This window comes from Salvelinus alpinus, chromosome 21 (assembly GCF_045679555.1).
Source record: "Salvelinus alpinus chromosome 21, SLU_Salpinus.1, whole genome shotgun sequence".
NCBI classification, from domain to species: domain Eukaryota; kingdom Metazoa; phylum Chordata; class Actinopteri; order Salmoniformes; family Salmonidae; genus Salvelinus; species Salvelinus alpinus.
This window is the reverse complement of record NC_092106.1, coordinates 3,598,820-3,622,447: the sequence shown is the minus strand read 5'-3', so window position 1 is coordinate 3,622,447 and position 23,628 is coordinate 3,598,820. Positions and strand designations below refer to the sequence as shown.

At 47.3% G+C, this 23,628-nt stretch overlaps 1 long non-coding RNA gene across 1 annotated transcript; it reads left to right on the top strand.

Annotated features, from left to right (window-relative positions):
• The first annotated feature begins 20,641 nt into the window (after nucleotides 1-20,641).
• LOC139547597 (uncharacterized) lies at nucleotides 20,642-21,040 on the top strand. Its single transcript, XR_011669557.1, has 2 exons — nucleotides 20,642-20,766; nucleotides 20,872-21,040. It is a non-coding gene; the product is annotated as an uncharacterized lncRNA (long non-coding RNA).
• The last annotated feature ends 2,588 nt before the right edge of the window (nucleotides 21,041-23,628 follow it).

Sequence of the window (23,628 nt, the reverse complement as noted above, 5' to 3'; positions counted from 1 at the left end):
TGATGTCACAAAGTGCTGTACGGAAACCCAGCCTAAAACCCCAAACAGCAAGCAATGCAGGTGTAGAAGCACGGTGGCTAGGAAAAACTCCCTAGAAAGGCCAGAACCTAGGAAAAACCTAGATAGGAATGAGGCTATGAGGGGTGGCCAGTCCTCTTCTGGCTGTGCCGGGTGGAGATTATAACAGAACATGGCCAAGATGTTCAAATGTTCATAGATGACCAGCAGGGTCAAATAATAATAAGTGGTTGTTGAGGGTGCAACAGGTCAGCACCTCAGAAGTAAAGTCAGTTGGCCTTTCATAGCCGATCATTCAGAGTATCTCTACTGCTCTTGCTGTCTCTAGAGAGTTGAAAACAGCAGGTCTGGGACAAGGTAGCACGTCTGGTGAACAGGTCAGGGTTCCATAGCAGCAGGCAGAACAGTTGAAACTGGTGCAGCAGCACGACCAGGTGGACTGGGGACAGCAAGGAGTCATCAGGCCAGGTAGTCCTGAGGCATGGTCCTAGGGCTCAGGTCCTCCGAGAGAGAGAAAGAAAGAAACGAGAAAGAAAGAGAGAAAAAGAGAATTAGAAAGAGCATACTTAAATTCCCACAGGACACTGGATAAGACAGGAGAAATACTCCATATATAACAGACTGACCCTAGCCCCCCGACACATAAACTATTGCAGCATAAATACTGGAGGCTGAGACAGGAGGGGTCAGGAGACACTGTAGCCCTGTCCGACGATACCCCCGGACAGGGCCAAACAGGCAAGATATAACCACACCCACTTTGCCAAAGCACAACCCCCACACCACTAGAGGGATACCTTCAACCACCAACTTACCATCCTGAGACAAGGCCGAGTATAGCCTACAAAGATCTCCGCCACGGCACAACCCAAGGGGGAGCGCCAACCCGGACAGGAAGATCACGTCAGTGACTCAACCCACTCAAGTGAAGCACCCCTCCTAGGGATGGCATGGAAGAGCATCAGTAAGCCAGAGACTCAGCCCCCGTAATAGGGTTAGAGGCAGAGAATCCCAGTGGAGAGAGGGGAACCGGCCAGGCAGAGACAGCAAGAGCGGTTCGTTGCTCCAGTGCCTTTCCGTTCACCTTCACACTCCTGGGCCAGACTACACTCAATAATTGGACCTACTGAAGAGATGAGTCTTCAATAAAGACTTAAAGATTGAGACCGAGTCCGCGTCTCTCACATGGATAGGCAGACCATTCCATAAAAATGGAGCTCTATAGGAGAAAGCCCTGCCTCCAGCTGTTTGCTTAGAAATTCTAGGGTCAGTTAGGAGGCCTGCGTCTTGTGACCGTAGCGTACGTGTAGGTATGTACGGCAGGACCAAATCGGAGAGATAGGTAGGAGCAAGCCCATGTAATGCTTTGTAGGTCAGCAGTAAAACCTTGAAATCAGTCCTAGCCTTAACAGGAAGCCAGAGGCTAGCACTAGAGTAGTATGATAAAATATTTTGGTTCTAGTCAAGATTCTAGCAGCTGTGTTTAGCAGTAACTTAAGTTTATTTATTTGTTTATCCGTGTAGCCAGAAAGGAGAGCATTGCAGTAGTCTAACCTAGAAGTGACAAAGCATGGATACATTTTTCTGCATCATTTTTGCACAGAAAGTTCCTGATTTTTGCAATGTTACGTAGATGGAAACTGCCTATTCCCTAACTCCGCTACCGGAAACACACACAGACAAACTTACATTATACAATCCAACATTATACAATCCAACAACTAAAGAGTGTTTACTGTGCTGGAAAAAGTACTCAATTGTCATACTTGAGTAAAAGTAAAGATACCTTAGTAGAAAATCATTAAAGTAAAAGTGAAAGTCACCCAGTAAAATACTACTTGAGTAAAAGTCTAAAAGTATTTGGTTTTAAATATACTTTAAGTATCAAAAGTAAATGGGAGTGCTAAAATGTACTTCGGTATCAAAAATAAAATTAGAAGTATAAACCATTTAAAATTCCTTATATTAAGCCAACCAGACGGATAGCCAGGGCACACTCCAACACTCAGACATCATTTACAAACAAAGCATTTGTGTTTAGTGAGTCAGCCAGATAAGAGGCAGTAGGGATGACCAGGGATGTTCTGTTGATAAGTGTGTGAATTGGACCATTTTCCTGTCAAAATGTAACGAGTACTTTTGGGTGTCAGGGAAAATGTATGGAGTAAAAAGTAGGAATGTAGTGAAGTAAAAGTAAAAGTTGGCAAAAATATAAACAGTAAAATGAAGTACAGATACCCCTAAAAACGACTTACTGTAAGTAGTACTTTAAAGTATTTTTACTTAAGTACTTTACACTACTTGCTGTCCACACACTAGCCAATTCACTTCACTAGTGGAGGTGATACTGAGAGTGTCTTTAATGGAGTTTTAGGGGTTTCAGACAAAGGCAGCTCTCTGTGCTCTGGCCCCTCACACTGGGCTGCCTGTGTTGGGTGACATAGAGCAGGACCAGGGGTGGAGGGGTACAGGGCCACAGGGAGGGGGAACAGATCCACCCCCTCGTGATTTATGGTTTTAATGGGATGGAGAGCTGGCTCACATGCTGCCTGCATGGGGCTGCTTCAGAGCTCCTGGTCTGAAGCAGTTTCCTTATGTAAAGGGAAAAGTACACTGTCACAGTGCAACTGAGGGGCAAGGATTGGATTCAGGAGCACACTGGATATGTCGTGAGAGAGTATTCCTCAGGCACTCTTGGAGAAGAAACAGAAGTTGGTAGCAAAGCAGTTGATTTAGATTAAGTATGTGTTAAGCTTGTCCTTTAAACAGGGACTGGAAGGGGGAAGATGCGTAGGATCTGTGTTGCGTTGCGTTGTGTAGCGTACCGTTGCGTGGCGTTGAGTAGTGTTGAGTTGTGTAGTGTTGGGTTGCATAGTGTCATATGAATGGCCTTGTAATCCTTCATCCCCGAGGAGAGAGTCACATGCCAACAGGGCGACAGAGAGAGGTGTGTGGTGGCTGGATGCGATGGGTGGTGAGTCAGGAGAGAGAAGCCTGATTGGTTAGCACTTTGTCCTGCCAGGCCTATCTCTGTGGTCTGCTTTGTAATTACAAGAGCCCGTCTCCAGCAACACACACACACACACACACACACACACACACACACACACACACACACACACACACACACACACACACACACACACACACACACACACACACACACACACACACACACAGGAAACAGCAGAGGGAGCACCCCCCTATCCATATCGACGGGACAGTAGTGGAGAGGGTAGTAAGTTTTAAGTTCCTCGGCGTACACATCACGGACAAACTAATTTGGTCCACCCACACAGACAGCGTTGTGAAGAAGGCGCAGCAGCGCCTCTTCAACCTCAGGAGGCTGAAGAAATTCGGCTTGTCCCCAAAAGCACTCACAAACTTCTACAGATGCACAATCGAGAGCATCCTGTCGGGCTGTATCACCGCCTGGTACGGCAACTGCCCCGCCCACAACCGTAAGGCTCTCCAGAGGGTAGTGAGGTCTGCACAACGCATCATTGGGGGCAAACTACCTGCCCTCCAGGACACCTACACAACCCGATGTCACAGGAAGGCCATAAAGATCATCAAGGACAACAACCACCCGAGCCACTGCCTGTTCACCCCGCTATCATCCAGAAGGCGAGGTCAGTACAGGTGCATCAAAGCAGGGACTGAGAGACTGAAAAACAGCTTCTATCTCAAGGGCCCCAGACTGTTAAACAGCCACCACTAACATTGAGTGGCTGCTGCCAACATACTGACTCAACTCCAGCTCACTTTAATAATGGAAATTGATGGAAATTGATAAAAAATGTATCACTAGCCACTTTAAACAATGCCACTTAATATAATGTTTACATACCCTACATTACTCATCTCATATGTATATACTGTACTCTATATCATCGACTGCATCTTGCCATCTCATATGTAATACATGCATCACTAGCCACTTTAAACTATGCCACTTAATATAATGTTTACATACCCTACATTACTCATCTCATAAGTATATACTGTACTCAATACCATCTACTGCATCTTGCCTATGCCGTTCTGTACCATCACTCATTCATCTATCTTTATGTACATATTCTTTATCCCTTTACACTTGTGTGTGTATAAGGTAGTAGTTGTGGAATTGTTAGGTTAGATTACTCGTTGGTTATTACTGCATTGTCGGAACTAGAAGCACAAGCATTTCGCTACACTCGCATTAACATCTGCTAACCATGTGTATGTGACAAATAAAATTTGATTTGACACACACACACGCACGCACGCACGCACGCACGCACGCACGCACGCACGCACGCACGCACGCACGCACGCACGCACGCACGCACGCACGCACGCACGCACACACACACACACACACACACACACACACACACACACACACACACACACACACACACACACACACACAGAGAGAGAGAGAGAGAGACAGGCAAGAGGCCTCTGTGGGGGCTGGGAGAGAGAAGCTACAAATTCATATACACAATAAAATATGTGTTATTATACACAACAATACACAAAAAGCAAAACACAATCATAAAAAACAGACACATTCTTCAGTAAAAAGGTCTCCTAACAACCGTCTGAAATGGCACCAATTCCTCCGATTTTAAAGTTGATTGTAAATCATTCCACACGGAAGATGGAAGGAAATGAAAGGCTGATTCACCTAACTCTCCAGAAACCAAAAGAGTCTTCAGAGTTAACCAAACCTGTGAACGGGTTTGATAACATGTCATTTTAAATCTTAACAATGGTTTCAGGTAAGTCGGAAGTTTGTGGAGCAGGGCTTTGTAAACAAAAAGAGTGTAATGATGTGATCTACAGGACTTCAAAGAGGTCCAGCCAACCTTTTAGTAAAGAATACAGTGATGAGTAGTAAAACTGTCTCCTGTGACAAAATGAAGACCGCTATGAAAAACGCCATCCAAGGGTTTATTAAGAGTAGAGGCAGCTGCACTTTGATAAATATTATCACCATAACAACAACAGGTAGAAAGGTTGATAAATATTATCACCATAATCAACAACAGGTAGAAAGGTTGATAAATATTATCACCATAACAACAACAGGTAGACAGGTTGATAAATAGTATCACCATAACAACAACAGGTAGAAAGGTTGATAAATAGTATCACCAGAACAATAGGTAGAAAGGTTGATAAATAGTATCACCATAACAACAGGTAGAAAGGTTGATAAATAGTATCACCATAACAACAACAGGTAGAAAAGTTGATAAATAGTATCACCAGAACAATAGGTAGAAAGGTTGATAAATAGTATCACCAGAACAACAGGTAGAAAGGTTGATAAATAGTATCACCGTAACAACAGGTAGAAAGGTTGATAAATAGTATCACCATAACAACAGCAGGTAGAAAGGTTGATAAATAGTATCACCAGAACAATAGGTAGAAAGGTTGATAAATAGTATCACCGTAACAACAGGTAGAAAGGTTGATAAATAGTATCACCATAACAACAGCAGGTAGAAAGGTTGATAAATAGTATCACCAGAAAAACAGTAGGTAGAAAGGTTGATAAATAGTATCACCAGAACAACAGGTAGAAAGGTTGATAAATAGTATCATCATAACAACAACAGGTAGAAAGGTTGATAAATAGTATCACCATAACAACAGCAGGTAGAAAGGTTGATAAATAGTATCACCAGAACAACAGGTAGAAAGGTTGATAAATAGTATCACCATAACAACAACAGGTAGAAAGGTTGATAAATAGTATCACCATAACAACAGCAGGTAGAAAGGTTGATAAATACTATCACCAGAACAACAGGTAGAAAGGTTGATAAATAGTATCACCAGAACAACAGGTAGAAAGGTTGATAAATAGTATCACCAGAACAACAGGTAGAAAGGTTGATAAATAGTATCACCAGAACAACAGGTAGAAAGGTTGATAAATAGTATCACCATAACAACAACAGGTAGAAAGGTTGATAAATAGTATCACCATAACAACAACAGGTAGAAAGGTTGATAAATAGTATCACCAGAACAACAGGTAGAAAGGTTGATAAATAGTATCACCAGAACAACAGGTAGAAAGGTTGATAAATAGTATCACCAGAACAACAGGTAGAAAGGTTGATAAATAGTATCACCATAACAACAGGTAGAAAGGTTGATAAATAGTATCACCAGAACAACAGGTAGAAAGGTTGATAAATAGTATCACCATAACAACAACAGGTAGACAGGTTGATAAATAGTATCACCATAACAACAACAGGGAGAAAGGTTGATAAATAGTATCACCAGAACAACAGGTAGAAAGGTTGATAAATACTATCACCAGAACAACAGGTAGAAAGGTTGATATATACTATCACCAGAACAACAGGTAGACAGGTTGATAAATAGTATCACCATAACAACAACAGGGAGAAAGGTTGATAAATAGTATCACCATAACAATAGGTTAAAAGGTTGATAAATAGTATCACCATAACAACAACAGGTAGACAGGTTGATAAATAGTATCACCATAACAACAACAGGGAGAAAGGTTGATAAATAGTATCACCATAATCAACAACCGGTAGAAAGGTTGATAAATAGTATCACCATAACAACAACAGGTAGAAAGGTTGATAAATAGTATCACCATAACAACAAGGAGAAAGGTTGATAAATAGTATCACCATAACAACAGGTAGAAAGGTTGATAAATAGCATCACCATAACAACAGGGAGAAAGGTTGATAAATAGTATCACCATAATCAACAACAGGGAGAAAGGTTGATAAATAGTATCACCATAACAACAACAGGGAGAAAGGTTGATAAATAGTATCACCAGAACAACAGGTAGAAAGGTTGATAAATAGTATCACCAGAACAACAGGTAGAAAGGTTGATAAATAGTATCACCATAACAACAGGTAGAAAGGTTGATAAATAGTATCACCAGAACAACAGGTAGAAAGGTTGATAAATAGTATCACCATAACAACAACAGGTAGACAGGTTGATAAATAGTATCACCATAACAACAACAGGGAGAAAGGTTGATAAATAGTATCACCAGAACAACAGGTAGAAAGGTTGATAAATACTATCACCAGAACAACAGGTAGAAAGGTTGATAAATACTATCACCAGAACAACAGGTAGACAGGTTGATAAATAGTATCACCATAACAACAACAGGGAGAAAGGTTGATAAATAGTATCACCATAACAATAGGTTAAAAGGTTGATAAATAGTATCACCATAACAACAACAGGTAGACAGGTTGATAAATAGTATCACCATAACAACAACAGGGAGAAAGGTTGATAAATAGTATCACCATAATCAACAACCGGTAGAAAGGTTGATAAATAGTATCACCATAACAACAACAGGTAGAAAGGTTGATAAATAGTATCACCATAACAACAAGGAGAAAGGTTGATAAATAGTATCACCATAACAACAGGTAGAAAGGTTGATAAATAGCATCACCATAACAACAGGGAGAAAGGTTGATAAATAGTATCACCATAATCAACAACAGGGAGAAAGGTTGATAAATAGTATCACCATAATCAACAACAGGGAGAAAGGTTGACTGCATAATCTGCTTCCTGCTGACTAGAGAGAGACAAGATCTGTTTCTGTAAACAAAAAGCCCACTTTAAATCTTAGTTTCTTAATAACAAGCTCAGTCATATGTTTTTTTTAGACGTTAAGTCATTGTCAATCCAAATACCTAGGTATTTGTATACAGGGACCTCTTTGATTATAGAACCATTGTCACGTTCCTGACCTATTTCTGTTAGTTTGTTGTATGTGTTAGTTGGTCAGGACGTGAGTTTGGGTGGGCATTCTATGTTGTCTGTTTCTATGTTGGTTTAAGGGTTGCCTGGTATGGCTCTCAATTAGAGGCAGGTGTTTGGCGTTCCTCTAATTGAGAGTCATATTTAGGTAGGTTGTTTCACAGTGTTCGTTGTGGGTGGTTGTCTCCTGTGTCTGTGTATATGTTTGCACCATACGGGACTGTTTGCGGTTTGTTCGTTTCATGTAGTCTGTTCCTGTTATTTGCGTTCTTCACGTTATATGTAAGTTCGTCGTTCAGGTCTGTCTACATCGTTTATTTTGTTTTGTTAGTTTAATCAAGTATAGTTCGTTTTCGTCTTTGTCTCTTTTGTTTATTTAATAAAGCATCATGTCATTTCACTACGCTGCGCCTTGGTTTAATCCCTGCTCCTCCTCTTCGGATGAAGAGGAGGAGGAACGCCGTTACAGAACCACCCACCAATCCAGAACCAAGCAGCGTAATTTCGAGCAACGGGCAAGTATACAGGACTTGTGGAGTTGGGAGCAAATATTTAACGGAGAAGGACCATGGGCTAAAGTGAATCACCGTCCATGGGAACAGCTGGAGGCAGCTCGGAGAGCGGAGGAAAAGAGAGAGAGGAACCGGCGTTATGAGGGGACGCGTCTTTCACGGAAGCCCGAAAAGCCCGTGAGTAACACCCAGAAATTTCTTGGGGGGGGCTAAGAGGTAGTGGGCCAAGGGCAGGTAGGAAACCTGCGCCCACTTCCCAGGCTAACCGTGGAGAGCGGGAGTACGGGCAGACACCGTGTTACGCAGTAGAGCGCACGGTGTCTCCTGTACGTGTGCATAGCCCGGTGCGGGTTATTCCACCTCCCCGCACTGGTAGGGCTAGATTGGGCATTGAGCCAGGTGTCATGAGGCCGGCTCAACGCGTCTGGTCTCCAGTGCGTCTCCTCGGGCCGGCATACATGGCACCTGCCTTACGCATGGTTTCCCCGGTTCGCCTACATAGCCCGGTGCGGGTTATTCCACCTCCCCGCACTGGTCGGGCGACCGGGAGCATTCAACCAGGTAAGGTTGGGCAGGCTCAATGCTCAAGAGAGCCAGTACGCTTGCACGGTCCGGTATTTCCGGCGCTACCTCCCCGCCCCAGCCCAGTACCACCAGTGCCTACACTACGCACCAGGTTTCCAGTGCGTCTCCGGAGCCCTGTTCCTCCTCCACGCACTTTTCCTATGGTGCGTGTATCCAGTTCGGTGCCTCCAGTTCCGACAACACGCACTAAGCCTCCTGTGCGTCTCCAGAGCCCTGTACGCACTGTTCCTTCTCCCCGTACTCGTCCTGAGGTGCGTGCACTCAGCCCGGTGCCACCAGTGCCGGTACCACGCACCAGGCCTATAGTGCGCTTTGAGAGGTCAGTGTGCCCTGTCCCTGCTCCCCGCACTAGGCTTGAAGTGCGTGTCTCCAGTCCGGTGCCTCCAGTTCCGGCACCACGTACCAGGCCTACAGTGCGTCTCAGCCGGCCAGAGTCTGCCGTCTGCCCAACGGCGCCTGAACTGTCCGTCTGCCAAGCGCCGCATGAACTGCCCGTCTGTATTGAGCCTGCAAAGCCGCCCGTCTGCCATGAGCCTGCAAAGCCGCCCGTCTGCCATGAGCCTACAGAGCCTTCCGCCAGACAGGAGCCGCTAGAGCCTTCCGCCAGACAGGAGCCGCTAGAGCCTTCCGCCAGACAGGAGCAGCCAAAGCCTTCCGCTAGACAGGATCAGTCTGAGCCATCCGTCTCCGCAGCGCCGTCTGAGCCATCCGTCTCCGCAGCGCCGTCTGAGCCATCCGTCTCCTCAGCGCCGTCTGAGCCATCCGTCTCCCCAGCTCCGTCTGAGCCATCCGTCTCCCCAGCGCCGTCTGAGCCATCCGTCTCCCCAGCGCCGTCTGAGCCATCCGTCTCCCCAGCGCCGTCTGAGCCATCCGTCTGTCCCGAGCCATTAGAGCCGCCCGTCTGTCCCGAGCCGTCAGAGCCGTTAGTCAGTCAGGAGCCGCTAGAGCCATTCGTCAGTCAGGATCTGCCAGAGCCGCCAACCAGACAGGATCTGCCAGAGCCGCCAACCAGACAGGATCTGCCAGAGCCGCCAGCCAGACAGGATCTGCCAGAGCCGCCAACCAGACAGGATCTGCCAGAGCCGCCAACCAGACAGGATCTGCCAGAGCCGCCAACCAGACAGGATCTGCCAGAGCCGCCAACCAGACAGGATCTGCCAGAGCCGCCAACCAGACAGGACCAGCCAGAGCCGTCCAGCCATGACCGTCCAGAGCCGTCAGCGAGCCATGACCGTCCAGAGCCGTCAGCGAGCCATGACCGTCCAGAGCCGTCAGCGAGCCATGACCGTCCAGAGCCGTCAGCGAGCCATGACCGTCCAGAGCCGTCAGCGAGCCATGACCGTCCAGAGCCGTCAGCGAGCCATGACCGTCCAGAGCCGTCAGCCAGCCATGACCGTCCAGAGCCGTCAGCCAGCCAAGAGCGTACAGAGCCAGCCAGCCAGGATCCGCCAGTCATTCTGGTGTTGCCCCTCATTCTGGTGTTGCCCCTCATTCTGGTGTTGCCCCTCATTCCGGTGTTGCCCCTCATTCCGGTGCTGCTCCTTATCCTGATGATGCCCCTTAATTTAGGTGGGGTTATTTGGAGGGTGGGCATTGTGAGGGGGATAAAGAAGCGGGGATTGATTATGGTGGGGTGGGGACCTCGCCCTCAGCCTGAGCCACCACCGTGGTCAGATGGCCACCCAGACCCTCCCCTGAACTTTGTGCTGGTGCGCCCGGAGTTCGCACCTTAGGGGGGGGGGTTATGTCACGTTCCTGACCTATTTCTGTTAGTTTGTTGTATGTGTTAGTTGGTCAGGACGTGAGTTTGGGTGGGCATTCTATGTTGTCTGTTTCTATGTTGGTTTAAGGGTTGCCTGGTATGGCTCTCAATTAGAGGCAGGTGTTTGGCGTTCCTCTAATTGAGAGTCATATTTAGGTAGGTTGTTTCACAGTGTTCGTTGTGGGTGGTTGTCTCCTGTGTCTGTGTATATGTTTGCACCATACGGGACTGTTTGCGGTTTGTTCGTTTCATGTAGTCTGTTCCTGTTATTTGCGTTCTTCACGTTATATGTAAGTTCGTCGTTCAGGTCTGTCTACATCGTTTATTTTGTTTTGTTAGTTTAATCAAGTATAGTTCGTTTTCGTCTTTGTCTCTTTTGTTTATTTAATAAAGCATCATGTCATTTCACTACGCTGCGCCTTGGTTTAATCCCTGCTCCTCCTCTTCGGATGAAGAGGAGGAGGAACGCCGTTACAACCATCCGATGAGTAAAGATGTAATCCATCTGAGACAATCTTATGGGAACTTGAAAACAACAGTAAGGGCTTCCTGCACAACTTCAAAATTGGACTGTAGCCTTGTCACAGCCAGGTCAGCAGCCAGGTCAGCAGTCGGGGCCATTGCCTACATAATAGTATCATCCGCATCTAGATGATCGTTTTTTTCTTGACCAATAGCATTTATATAAATAGTGAAGAGAACAGGTCCTAGTATAGACCCCTGTGGAACACCTTTATGTACTTCAAGAAATGCGGACTTAACCCCATCAATCACAATAGCCTGAGTTCTGTCACTAAGATAATCATGAAGCCATGAAAGCTCAAGCCTATCGAGAACAACTTCTTCAATAAAATAGCATGATCAACAGTATCAAGAGCTTTTGACAGGTCCACAAACAAAGCAGCACATTTCATTTGAGTGTCTAAAGCATTGACAAGATCCTTAACAACTAAAGTGGTTGCTGTCATAGTGTTATGCCCAGGCCTAAACCCTGATTGGTTTGCATTCAAAATATATTTCGAAGATAAAAAAGAGCAAAGTTGTACATTTACCAAGGGTTCAAGAATCTTAGCTTGTAGAGAGAGAAAGAGAGAGAGGGGGGAGAGAGGGAGAGGGAATGGGGAGGCTTGTCCTTGGTCAGGAGCCCCCCTCTTCCCCACCTGTGGCGTGCCAGCGTTTGTGTGTGTGTGCATGTGCTGGCCGCCTGGCGAGTGTGTGCATGTCGAGCAGAGAGACACGGCTGCCTAATGAGAAGGGCACTGACAATGACAGTGTTAAAGGCTGTGTTTGTGTGTGTGCGTGTGTGCGTGCGAGCGTGTGAGCAATAACATGTGCACTTGCATGCATTTACGTGTCGGTGTGCATAAGTGTGTGTGTGCGTAGCCACAGGGTCCTACCACTGGGGTTGAGTGTGTAATTATATTGGGGGTTAACAGTGCGCATGCACACTAAAGGACTTAGTCACCCAGTCAGTCTCAGTGTGTGTACTCAGAACACAGCTCTGTTCTCACCATGGCTCACTTCTGAGCTGAAGATGCCCAGTGACAATGGGTCGGCAGGCGTAGAAGCACAAACGCACACGCGCACACACACACACACTTGCAGCAGCACTCACACGGGTTGCATACAGTATGCACACAGAAACACACCACTGACGTGCAGTGAGGTTGCTGGCTGGGTAGGCACGGGCTATTATCAAAGCCAGGTTTACTCACGAAGAAACCGTGATGAAGCCCGAGTTCCAGTCAGGTTGCACAAGATCCACTTCAAAATCCAACGTTGGTCCAGGTACCCGGGACGTTGAGTGATGCCTTCATATCTGGCCACTAGGGGTGACGGTGAGTGCTATTACCATGAAGTGGGCTTGGGTTTTGCTAGGGCGTTGTGGACGGTAAGCCGCGAGCTCCGAGGATCGCGTGTTCAATCCCAGTGATAGGCACTCGTTTTTAAAAAGTGTTTCCCCCCCCCAACCCTATCCCAAACCTTAACCCTTACCGTAACCATTCATAATCCTGTCCCAAACCTTAACCCTTCACCATTCATAACCCTGTCCCAAACCTTAACCCTTCACCATTCATAACCCTGTCCCAAACCTTAACCCTTCACCATTCATAACCCTGTCCCAAACCTTAACCCTTAATCATTCATAATCCTATCCCAAACCTTAACCCTTCACCATTCATAACCCTATCCCAAACCTTAACCCTTCACCATTCATAACCCTGTCCCAAACCTTAACCCTTCACCATTCATAACCCTATCCCAAACCTTAACCCTTCACCGTTCATAACCCTGTCCCAAACCTTAACCCTTACCTTAACCATTCATAACCCTGTCCCAAACCTTAACCCTTCACCATTCATAACCCTATCCCAAACCTTAACCCTTCACCGTTCATAACCCTGTCCCAAACCTTAACCCTTACCTTAACCATTCATAACCCTGTCCAAAACCTTAACCCTTCACCGTTCATAACCCTGTCCCAAACCTTAACCCTTCACCATTCATAACCCTATCCCAAACCTTAACCCTTCACCATTCATAACCCTATCCCAAACCTTAACCCTTCACCGTTCATAACCCTGTCCCAAACCTTAACCCTTCACCATTCATAACCCTGTCCCAAACCTTAACCCTTCACCATTCATAACCCTGTCCCAAACCTTAACCCTTCACCATTCATAACCCTGTCCCAAACCTTAACCCTTACCGTAACCGTTCATAACCCTGTCCCAAACCTTAACCCTTCACCATTCATAACCCTGTCCCAAACCTTAACCCTTACCGTAACCGTTCATAACCCTGTCCCAAACCTTAACCCTTCACCATTCATAACCCTGTCCCAAACCTTAACCCTTACCGTAACCGTTCATAACCCTATCCCAAACCTTAACCCTTACCGTAACCGTTCGGAGTTAATGCCAAAACTTAACTAGCTGCGAGGTGCCGGCATCAGTAGCTGCAGCAGGAGGAGCAACCCAGGGTGTCCAAAACACCTTGAAATGTGACGTTTGGCGAAATGTCTCAATTTGATGTTTGGAGAAACGTGGACAAACGTCCGAATCTGAAGTAAAATTGGTCAAACCATGAGATCTTGTGTTCACCGTACAACAGATAGCGGCAACAACCAGAGTGACATAGTCTATTAACTGAAAATGACCAAAGAAAAATCCCTCCCCCCTCTCAACATACACACACACACACACTGGTGTAATAATTGTCCACTTATCTGTCTGGCCCCTTGCACTGCTAACCTGGGGTCACCGAGGCAGTGCATTAGCTTTGATGTGCACTCTATCTAGAATGATGGGGGGCTGTTAGCACAACTCCCCGACAGGCAGCTGCTCTAATAATAGTGTGTAAATCACTGTGATTATTGCTCTGACAGCAGACCATGTCGTAGACTAGGCTGTATGACTCTAGTGGTTTTAGGTGAAGTGATGTTTTTAAGAAGGCCTGGCCATTGTAGTTATAAGGTCCATTGTAGTTTGATAATAACACAAATCGACTGGAGAGGAGCAGTCGACGCAGTCTTACCACATGGTACTGTGTTGTTGGGTGTTTACACGTTGGTTAATGGTAGACTGCGGGTAGTGACGAGGACTACAGTTATGCTGATATCACTGTTCTTGAAAGGGCATGCTTTTAGGAGGGCCCTAGGAGTGTGTTAAGAGTAATTATTCACACACTGAAAGTATACTTACTGTGTGATGAAAAACTACTGTATCAATAAAGAGTGGTTATAGGATCAATACTCAGGCAGAAGACGACCTGCCTTTCTTTCTTTATTGACTTTTTTGACACACACTCTCTCTCTCGCACTCCCCTATTTCTCTCTCTCTCTCTCTCTCTCTCTCTCTCTCTCTCTCTCTCTCTCTCTCTCTCTCTCTCTCTCTCTCTTTCTCTCCCCCCTCTCTGTCTCTCCTTTGTATGTCTCTTTGTCTCTCTGTCTCTCTGTCTCTCTCTCTATCTCTGCCTCTGTCTCTCGGTCTCTGTCTCTCCTTTGTATGTCTCTCTGTCTCTCTCTCTATATCTGCCTCTGTCTCTCGGGTCTCTGTCTCTCTGTCCCTCTCTCTATCTCTGCCTCTGTCTCTCGGTCTCTGTCTCTCTCACTCTCTGTCTCTCCTTTGTATGTCTCTCTATCTCTGCCTCTGTCTCTCGGTCTCTGTCTCTCTGTCCCTCTCTCTATCTCTGCCTCTGTCTCTCTGTCCCTCTCTCTATCTCTGCCTCTGTCTCTCGGTCTCTGTCTCTCTCACTCTCTGTCTCTCCTTTGTATGTCTCTCTGCCTCTCTATCTCTGCCTCTGTCTCTCGGTCTCTGTCTCTCTCTCTGCCTCTGTCTCTCTGTCTCTCTCTATCTCTGCCTCTCTGTATCTCGGTCTCTGTCTCTCTCACTCTCTGTCTCTATCTCTGTCTCTGTCTCTCGGTCTCTGTCTCTCGGTCTCTGTCTCTCGGTCTCTGTCTCTCTCTCTCTCTGTCTCTGTCGCTCTGTCTCTCGCCCCGCGGCAGTGTAGCTGACATTTTTGCTTCCTGTTACGCAGGAAATCATCGTTCGTCTCAATAACGGAGGGCCATAAAATCACATTTCAGCACCATCGATTTTTATTTCATAGTAAATGGCAGTGGGGCCCCGCTGACTGCCGTGTAAATGTTTATCCGATAAGCACAGTTAAAGAAGTTCACCGGCTCAATAGTTCAGCAACCCGGCAGCAGAAAAATCAACGCTAATTCGATGAGAGGCAGCAAAACAAATTTCAGCCGCATTGTTTCTTGTAAAACCCAGGAGAGGAGAGGGGTTATGAGAATTTGCAAAGACACTCTGCAAACAAGTCTCCTGCCGTACAGTGGGGGATGAGAATCAAAGGTTCTAAGGCTCGAAGCACGGTCCCCTGTTGAGGACTAATGTTTTAATATGTATGTCAAATTGACATTTTATCTTATGTGACTGTCACGAATCCCGCTTCCTGAGTCTGGGTTTGCCTGTGTGTCTGTCCTGGAGTGTGTTTCAGGTGTCCTGGAACGCACCCTGTCTGGTTGCCGGGCGAATTAGCTCATTGGGAGATTGGTTTCACCCGCACCTGTTTCCCGTCAGTAATCTGCACACCTGTCCTGATCATCATCTCTACCCTTCAAAAGCTCTGACCTGACTTCCATTCCCTGCCGGATCGTTAGCCATGAATAGTATGTTGTGCCTGAGTACCAGACTCCAGTTGGATAGAATTTGTTTTGTTGTTTTCATTTACGTATTGCTTGCCTTGAACTTACCTCCGTTTGTTTTGTCTTCAGTTACTCACCTGGATCATTCACTCCATTCCCGCCTGGTTGACAGAGGATTCTGCTACTACATTGGATTCACCTATTTCCTCTCATCTACTCACCACCGCTGCCCGTTGCGCCATCTGGATATATCTACCTTTTCACATTTCACTGTAAATAAATACTCACCTTCTTCCTACGCTCCTTGTCCTGGTCTGCTTCTGGGTTCGATCTTGAAAGATCGTGACAGAACGATCCGGCCAATAATGAACCCAGCGGACCTGGACTCCGTTTGCCATGCCATTACCCTGCAGGAGAAGAAATTGGGACAACACAATACGGCGCTACAGGAGATAGCGAGTTCGATCCAGAATTTATCTGCTAGCTTGACACAAGTCCAGGATCAGCTCAGTTTGCAGGTGATTCATTCACTACCGGTTTCACCCATCTCACCTGCCGTGTCTGAAGCGGTTCCATTTCGTGAACCCAAGGTACCGACGCCTGATAAATATGAAGGGGATTTGGGAAAATGCCGTTCGTTTCTTATGCAGTGTGGGTTAGTGTTTGATCTACAGCCCCATTCTTACGCCACTGACAAGGCTAGGATAGCCTTTGTTATTGAACTGTTGCGTGGAAGAGCTCTGGAATGGGCTTCAGCCGTTTGGGAACGACAGGGAACCTGCACGGCTTCATATCAGGAGTTCACGGAAGAGATGAGGAAGCTTTTTGATCATCCAGTCCGAGGTAAGGACGCAGCTAAACGTTTGTTCTCTCTTCGCCAAGGAGATCGCAGTGTGGCAGATTTTATGATTGAGTTCAGGACATTGGCTGTGGAGAGTGGTTGGAATGAGGAGTCACTACAAGCGGTTTTTTACAAGGGGTTGTCAGATGAACTTAAGGATGAGCTGATTTCTTATCCAGAGCCTAGTGACTTAGACAGCTTGGTCGCTTTATCTATTCGGGTTGATAATAGAGTCCGAGAGAGAAGGAGGGAGAAGCAGTGGGGTCTATCCAATCAATCTGTAACTCGGTTACCATTCGGTTCAGGAGGTGAACCAGGACGTATTGATCGTTATTATCCACAAGGGATTAGTGGAGGAGTCTTGCCACCAGATTCTGAACCAATGCAAGTGGGGCGACACGGGCTAACTAAGGAGGAGCGCCAAAGTAGACGTGAGACCAATAGCTCTTTCTACTGTGGTAGATCGGGACATTACAACTCCGCTTGTCCACAGCGCCCGTTAAAACTGTCCGGCTCGCTAAATTTGGGAGGAATTTTAGCGAGCCAGTTTCAATTTCTCAAGGATCTTGTCAGACCCCGTTTTCCTGCGACCCTTATGAATAAGGATCAGAGTTTTGACCTGAACGTTTTTATCGATTCAGGTGCCGATGGCAACTTTATGGATGCCGACTTGGTGGAACAGCTGGGGCTTTCCAAGGAGCAATTGCCGGAAGCCATTGAAGCAACCACTCTGAACGGCAGTAGTCTGGCACGGATCACTATGAGGACTGAACCGGTTAAGATGTTGGTGTCGGGAAATCATTCAGAGTTTATCTCTTTCTTCATTTTGTCCTCGCCCCATGTTCCTCTGGTTCTTGGTTACCCCTGGCTGAAGGAACACAATCCCTCGTTTGATTGGGTGACAGGGAAGGTAACTAGTTGGAGCATTGAGTGTCATGCTAACTGCCTTAGGACTGCTTGTTCTCCTGCTGTTTCCAGTCAGGTCAGTGACTCTGCTCCTCCTGATTTGTCCCTGGTTCCAGAAACATATCACGAGTTGGGTGAGGTATTCAGTAAACAGAAGGCTCTGTCTCTTCCTCCCCACCGACCTTATGATTGTGCGATTAATCTGTTTCCTGGATCTGCCTTTCCCAAGGGACGGTTATACAGTATCTCTCGACCGGAACGTGAGGCCTTGGAGACCTACATCAAGGAGTCTCTAGCTACAGGTCTCATTCGGCCATCGTCATCACCTTTGGGAGCAGGATTTTTTTTTGTGAGCAAGAAGGATGGTTCTCTTCGACCGTGTATTGATTATCGGGGTTTGAATGAGATTACGGTTAAGAACAAGTATCCCCTGCCCTTGATGAGCTCGGCTTTCGATTCCTTACAGGGTGCTACGGTTTTTACGAAGCTTGATTTACGTAATGCTTATCATTTGGTTCGGATCAAGGAGGGGGACGAGTGGTTGACTGGGTTCAATACTCCGATGGGACATTTTGAGTACCAGGTGATGCCGTTTGGACTGACCAACGCTCCGGCGGTGTTCCAAAGTATGGTGAATGACGTTTTGAGAGATATGATTGGGATTTTTGTGTTCGTTTACCTGGATGATATCCTCATCTTCTCAAAGGAGCTTTCTAGCCACGTTCTGCATGTCAAGCAGGTCCTGCACCGGTTATTGGAGAACCGTCTGTTCGTGAAGGCGGAGAAGTGTGATTTTCACGCCCATACAACGTCCTTCCTCGGGTACATCATATCCAGGGGAGAGATCAAGATGGACCAAGAGAAGGTTCGGGCGGTTCGGGATTGGGTCCAGCCCGGTACAAGATTGCAGCTCCAGAGATTCCTGGGGTTTGCGAATTTTTATCGGAGGTTTATCCGTGACTACAGCCGGGTGGCTGCACCTTTAACTGCTCTGACGTCTTGCACCAGAAAGTTCTGTTGGACTCCTGAGGCAGACCGAGCATTTCTGGACTTGAAGAGCCGATTCACCAACGCCCCGATTCTCTCTCAACCTGACACTTCCCGTCAGTTCGTTGTGGAAGTGGATGCTTCTGATGTGGGTGTGGGCGCCATCCTGTCCCAGCGTAGCTCCACTGACGGTAAACTCCATCCCTGCGCTTTCTACTCTGGTCGTCTTTCTCCAGCTGAAAGAAACTACGATGTGGGTAACCGGGAGCTTCTCGCTGTGAAGCTTGCCTTGGAGGAGTGGCGGCACTGGTTGGAGGGAGCGGAGCAACCGTTTGTGGTCTGGACTGACCACAAGAATCTGGCTTACGTACAATCGGCTAAACGTCTCAACGCCCGTCAGGCTAGGTGGGCCTTGTTTTTTGGACGTTTCAATTTTTCCCTGACATTCCGACCTGGGTCTAAGAACGGGAAGGCGGACGCCCTGTCCCGGATGTTCTCTAAGACGGAGGAGAGTGGGGTCAAGACTGAGACGATTCTTCCCCAGAATGTTGTCGTGGGAGCCGTTACATGGAGGATAGAGGAGGATGTGATGGCGGCCCTTCGGACGCAGCCCGGCCCCGGTAACGGTCCACCCGGTCGGTTGTTCGTACCCGAGTCGGTCCGTTCTGCTGTCCTTCAGTGGTCCCACGCCAGCAAGATAGCTTGTCACCCTGGCGTTGCTCGGACTATGGCACTACTGCGCAGACGTTTTTGGTGGCCTGCCATGGGAGAAGATACCCGGAGGTTTGTTGCCGCATGTCCTGTTTGTGCCCAGAACAAGAGTACCAATCGGCCCAGCTCTGGGCTTCTTCATCCCCTACCTATTCCTCGGCGACCTTGGTCGCATCTGGCCCTGGATTTTGTCACGGGATTGCCCCCTTCTGTTGGGAACACGGTCATTCTGACCATTGTGGACAGATTCAGCAAGTTTGCTCATTTTGTTCCTCTCTCCAAGCTTCCATCGGCTACGGAGACGTCCGAGATCCTGGTCAGGGAGGTTTTCAGGGTTCACGGATTGCCCAGTGACATTGTGTCTGACCGTGGTCCTCAGTTTACCTCTGCTGTCTGGAAGTCCTTCTGTTTGGCCATTGGAGCTACAGTCAGTCTCACTTCTGGGTTTCACCCACAATCTAATGGTCAAGCGGAGAGAGCCAACCAGAAGATGGAGTCCACGCTGCGTTGTCTTGTCTCCTCTGATCCCACCTCTTGGTCATCTCAATTACCCTGGGTTGAGTATGCCCATAATACCCTTCCTTCATCTGCCACTGGGATGTCCCCCTTCCAATGCCTTTACGGATACCAACCTCCTTTGTTTCCTTCTCAGGAGAGGGATCTCTCGGTTCCTTCTGTCCAGACCCATATTCGTCGTTGCCACCGGACCTGGCATCGGGCCAGGAAGGCTCTCCTTAGAGTTTCTGACCGGTATCAGATACAGGCGAACCGTCGCCGTATTCCTGCCCCAGCTTATACGGTTGGAGATAAGGTTTGGTTGGCTACACGGGATCTTCCTCTACGGACGGAGTCAAGGAAGTTGTCACCTAAGTTCATTGGTCCGTTTGTAGTGGAGAGAATCATAAATCCTGTGGTGGTTCGACTCAAGTTGCCTGCAACACTTAGAGTGCATCCCACTTTTCATGTCTCCTGTCTCAAGCCGGTTCACCTCAGTCCTCTGTTGCCTCCTCCTCCTCGTCCTCCTCCTCCTCGGATGATCGGAGGTGGTCCTGTCTACACGGTGCGCCGCATCATGGACTCCAGACGGCGGGGTCGAGGTTACCAGTTTCTAGTGGACTGGGAAGGATATGGTCCAGAGGAGAGGAGTTGGATTCCTCGGCGACAGATTCTGGATGACGACCTGATTCGTGACTTCTACCGCCTCCATCCTGGCGCTCCAGGTAGTCCGCCCGGTGGCGTTCGTCGGAGGGGGGGTACTGTCACGAATCCCGCTTCCTGAGTCTGGGTTTGCCTGTGTGTCTGTCCTGGAGTGTGTTTCAGGTGTCCTGGAACGCACCCTGTCTGGTTGCCGGGCGAATTAGCTCATTGGGAGATTGGTTTCACCCGCACCTGTTTCCCGTCAGTAATCTGCACACCTGTCCTGATCATCATCTCTACCCTTCAAAAGCTCTGACCTGACTTCCATTCCCTGCCGGATCGTTAGCCATGAATAGTATGTTGTGCCTGAGTACCAGACTCCAGTTGGATAGAATTTGTTTTGTTGTTTTCATTTACGTATTGCTTGCCTTGAACTTACCTCCGTTTGTTTTGTCTTCAGTTACTCACCTGGATCATTCACTCCATTCCCGCCTGGTTGACAGAGGATTCTGCTACTACATTGGATTCACCTATTTCCTCTCATCTACTCACCACCGCTGCCCGTTACGCCATCTGGATATATCTACCTTTTCACATTTCACTGTAAATAAATACTCACCTTCTTCCTACGCTCCTTGTCCTGGTCTGCTTCTGGGTTCGATCTTGAAAGATCGTGACAGTGACGGAGATGAAACAAGAATCAACACAGTGTTGTCTCAGTCCTGAATAATCAGACAACGTTTGAGGTTAGTGAGAAGAACATATTTGCTCTACGCATCGGAAAGAGGACCAATGATAAATCTGCTTCCTGTTACTGGGCTTCTCTGATTGGCTAAAGTTACAGTAGCAGCGTCAGTCGGTTTTGTAGGACATGTTCTCTTAACATTTCATGATAACTTTCACGAATAAGGCTTTATAAATGCTTATTAATGTGTACGAACGTTGACAAATAATGAAATACTTATTCATGAAGTGTTTATAAATCATTTATAAATGCTTATTTTATGATCGTTCTTATAATGTGTTACAGAAGTTCTGAGTTTTCAAGGAAGGGGTGTGACTGTGTGAAACGCAAAATAAAAGTTCTCTCTGACGTCATCAGTCCTTCCACATGGGGCACTCCACTTTCCCGTTCTCTTCTTCTATTACACGCTCACATTGTCCCTCCTCTCTGTCTTACACACTCATATTAGTAGACACACACACACACTCACGGATGCATTGCTTTGCGTTTCTGATCTAGGATCAGGTCATTCCTGTCTTATTCAATACAATCTAAATGGCAAAACTGATCCTAGTTTCAACACTCCTACAGATCCCATTTGTTTGTGTCTGATATTCTAAACAGGAAATAACAACAGTGCACAGACCTGCTTGGGGATAACCACCTTGCCAAAAAAGTAAATCCTGCTATTGCCCCAGTGCGATAATCTATTATTAATTGTCAGTGTACAGCTGCCTCCTAGCAGGGCTCCTTTGAGAGGGAACGGAGGTGGAAGAGGTGTTGGAGGGCCTGGAGGTGCTGGAGGAGACTAGAGGAATCAGTCTGCGGGGCTGTCTGGCACACCATCGGCCTGGAAGAGACTGCCCCAGCCTGGGCAGGGCATATGGGGGAGACTGGGGGTGATTGCGGTTGCTGAGGGAGACTGGGGAAGGCTTGGGCAGGCCAGGTGGAAGAGCTGGGCCTCTGGCAGATCCACCTAGCTCTACAGATGTTGTGCCTCCCACACCCGGATGCTCTGGGCACTAGAGATGGAGGTAAGAGGGGGAAGTGGTAGGGCTGAAGGTGAAAGGGGAGTGCATCGAGCATGGCAGTAAGGGTGTGGCAGGGGGGTTTATGGTATGGATAGATTTTGGTCCCTACTCTTCCTCATTCTCCCTCCCATTCTCCTGCCAATACATCATGTCTGCATCTCAAATAGCACCCTATTCCTTATATAGTGCACTATTTTGGACTATATGGGTCCTGGGATACACTCTATAGGTTATGGTTGCCATTTCTCTATCTCTATTTTCCTTCATGTCATATCATTGACTCATTCTCATTCCACCTCTTGTCTTTTTCTGACACGTTCTCCATGATGTAAATGTTGGGAAGAGGAGAACAAAAAAGAGAAGGAGGAAAGGAGGAGAAGTGGATGAAGCAGGATAGATACAGGGAAGGACCTTAATGCATCTCCTTCCCTCAGATGGCTTGGTGCCCTCTCTCTCCCCTCTCTCCTTTCTCTGTCTCCTTCCCTCAGATGGCTTAGTGCCCTCTCTCTCCCCTCTCTCCTTTCTCTGTCTCCTTCCCTCAGATGGCTTAGTGCCCTCTCTCTCCCCTCCCTCCTTTCTCTCCCCCACCTCTCTCTCCCCCCTTTCTCTCTCCTCTCTCCCTTCCTTCTTACCCCCCCCCCCCCCCCACTCTCTCCCCTCTCCCTCTCTCTCGGACAGACATCAATGGGAAAAGGAAATATGCAAGATCGACAGAAATGTCACATTCAGGGTAAGAGGTCGACTTTGTGCATTCTAATTGAAGTGCGTCCCGACCTTAGCGCGGCGGCTCCTTCGACGTTTGATGTTTTCCCCGAGAGCGAATCGTCTTTCTTGTCATATAAGCATTACCGACAGGTGGAATATGTGAGGTTGAGGCTGAATGTAGGGCTATGTGACGGAATTATGGCTGCCGACTGTCATCAGACCGCATGTCATTCATTTTATAATTAGCCTATTCCCTCTTGTCCAATGATACGCCATGCTAGAAGATATTGTTGTGAAGCTACTTTACTAACCTGTCTGGAACTGACTGGTAACCAAACCACAGCACAATGTATAACAGAAAATCAATAGTGCACAGGTGAGCAATTTCACCTCACGAGGGTCAGTGTGGGTGTAGGGTTTTGCAGGCCTGACACGCCTGATTCTACCACTCAAAGCCTTCATCGACGACTTTGATCAGTTGACCAGTAAAATCAGGTGGGCTACTGCTTGGCTGGAGCAACAGCCTGCACCCACACCGGCTTCCGCAGGTTAAGGTTGCCCAACTCTGCCATAGACCTTGTTCTCTAGCCCAATCCATTCTCCCGTTGCTCTCAATGCAGCAACCTTTATTCCTCCACTGTTCTCCTCTGCTCTTACTTCTCTTCCCTCCGTCCTCTTCCCTCCGTCCTCATAGTGACTGACACTTTGGCTGACATGTCCTCAAGACTGGGTCCTTTCCACAATATGGCATGAATCA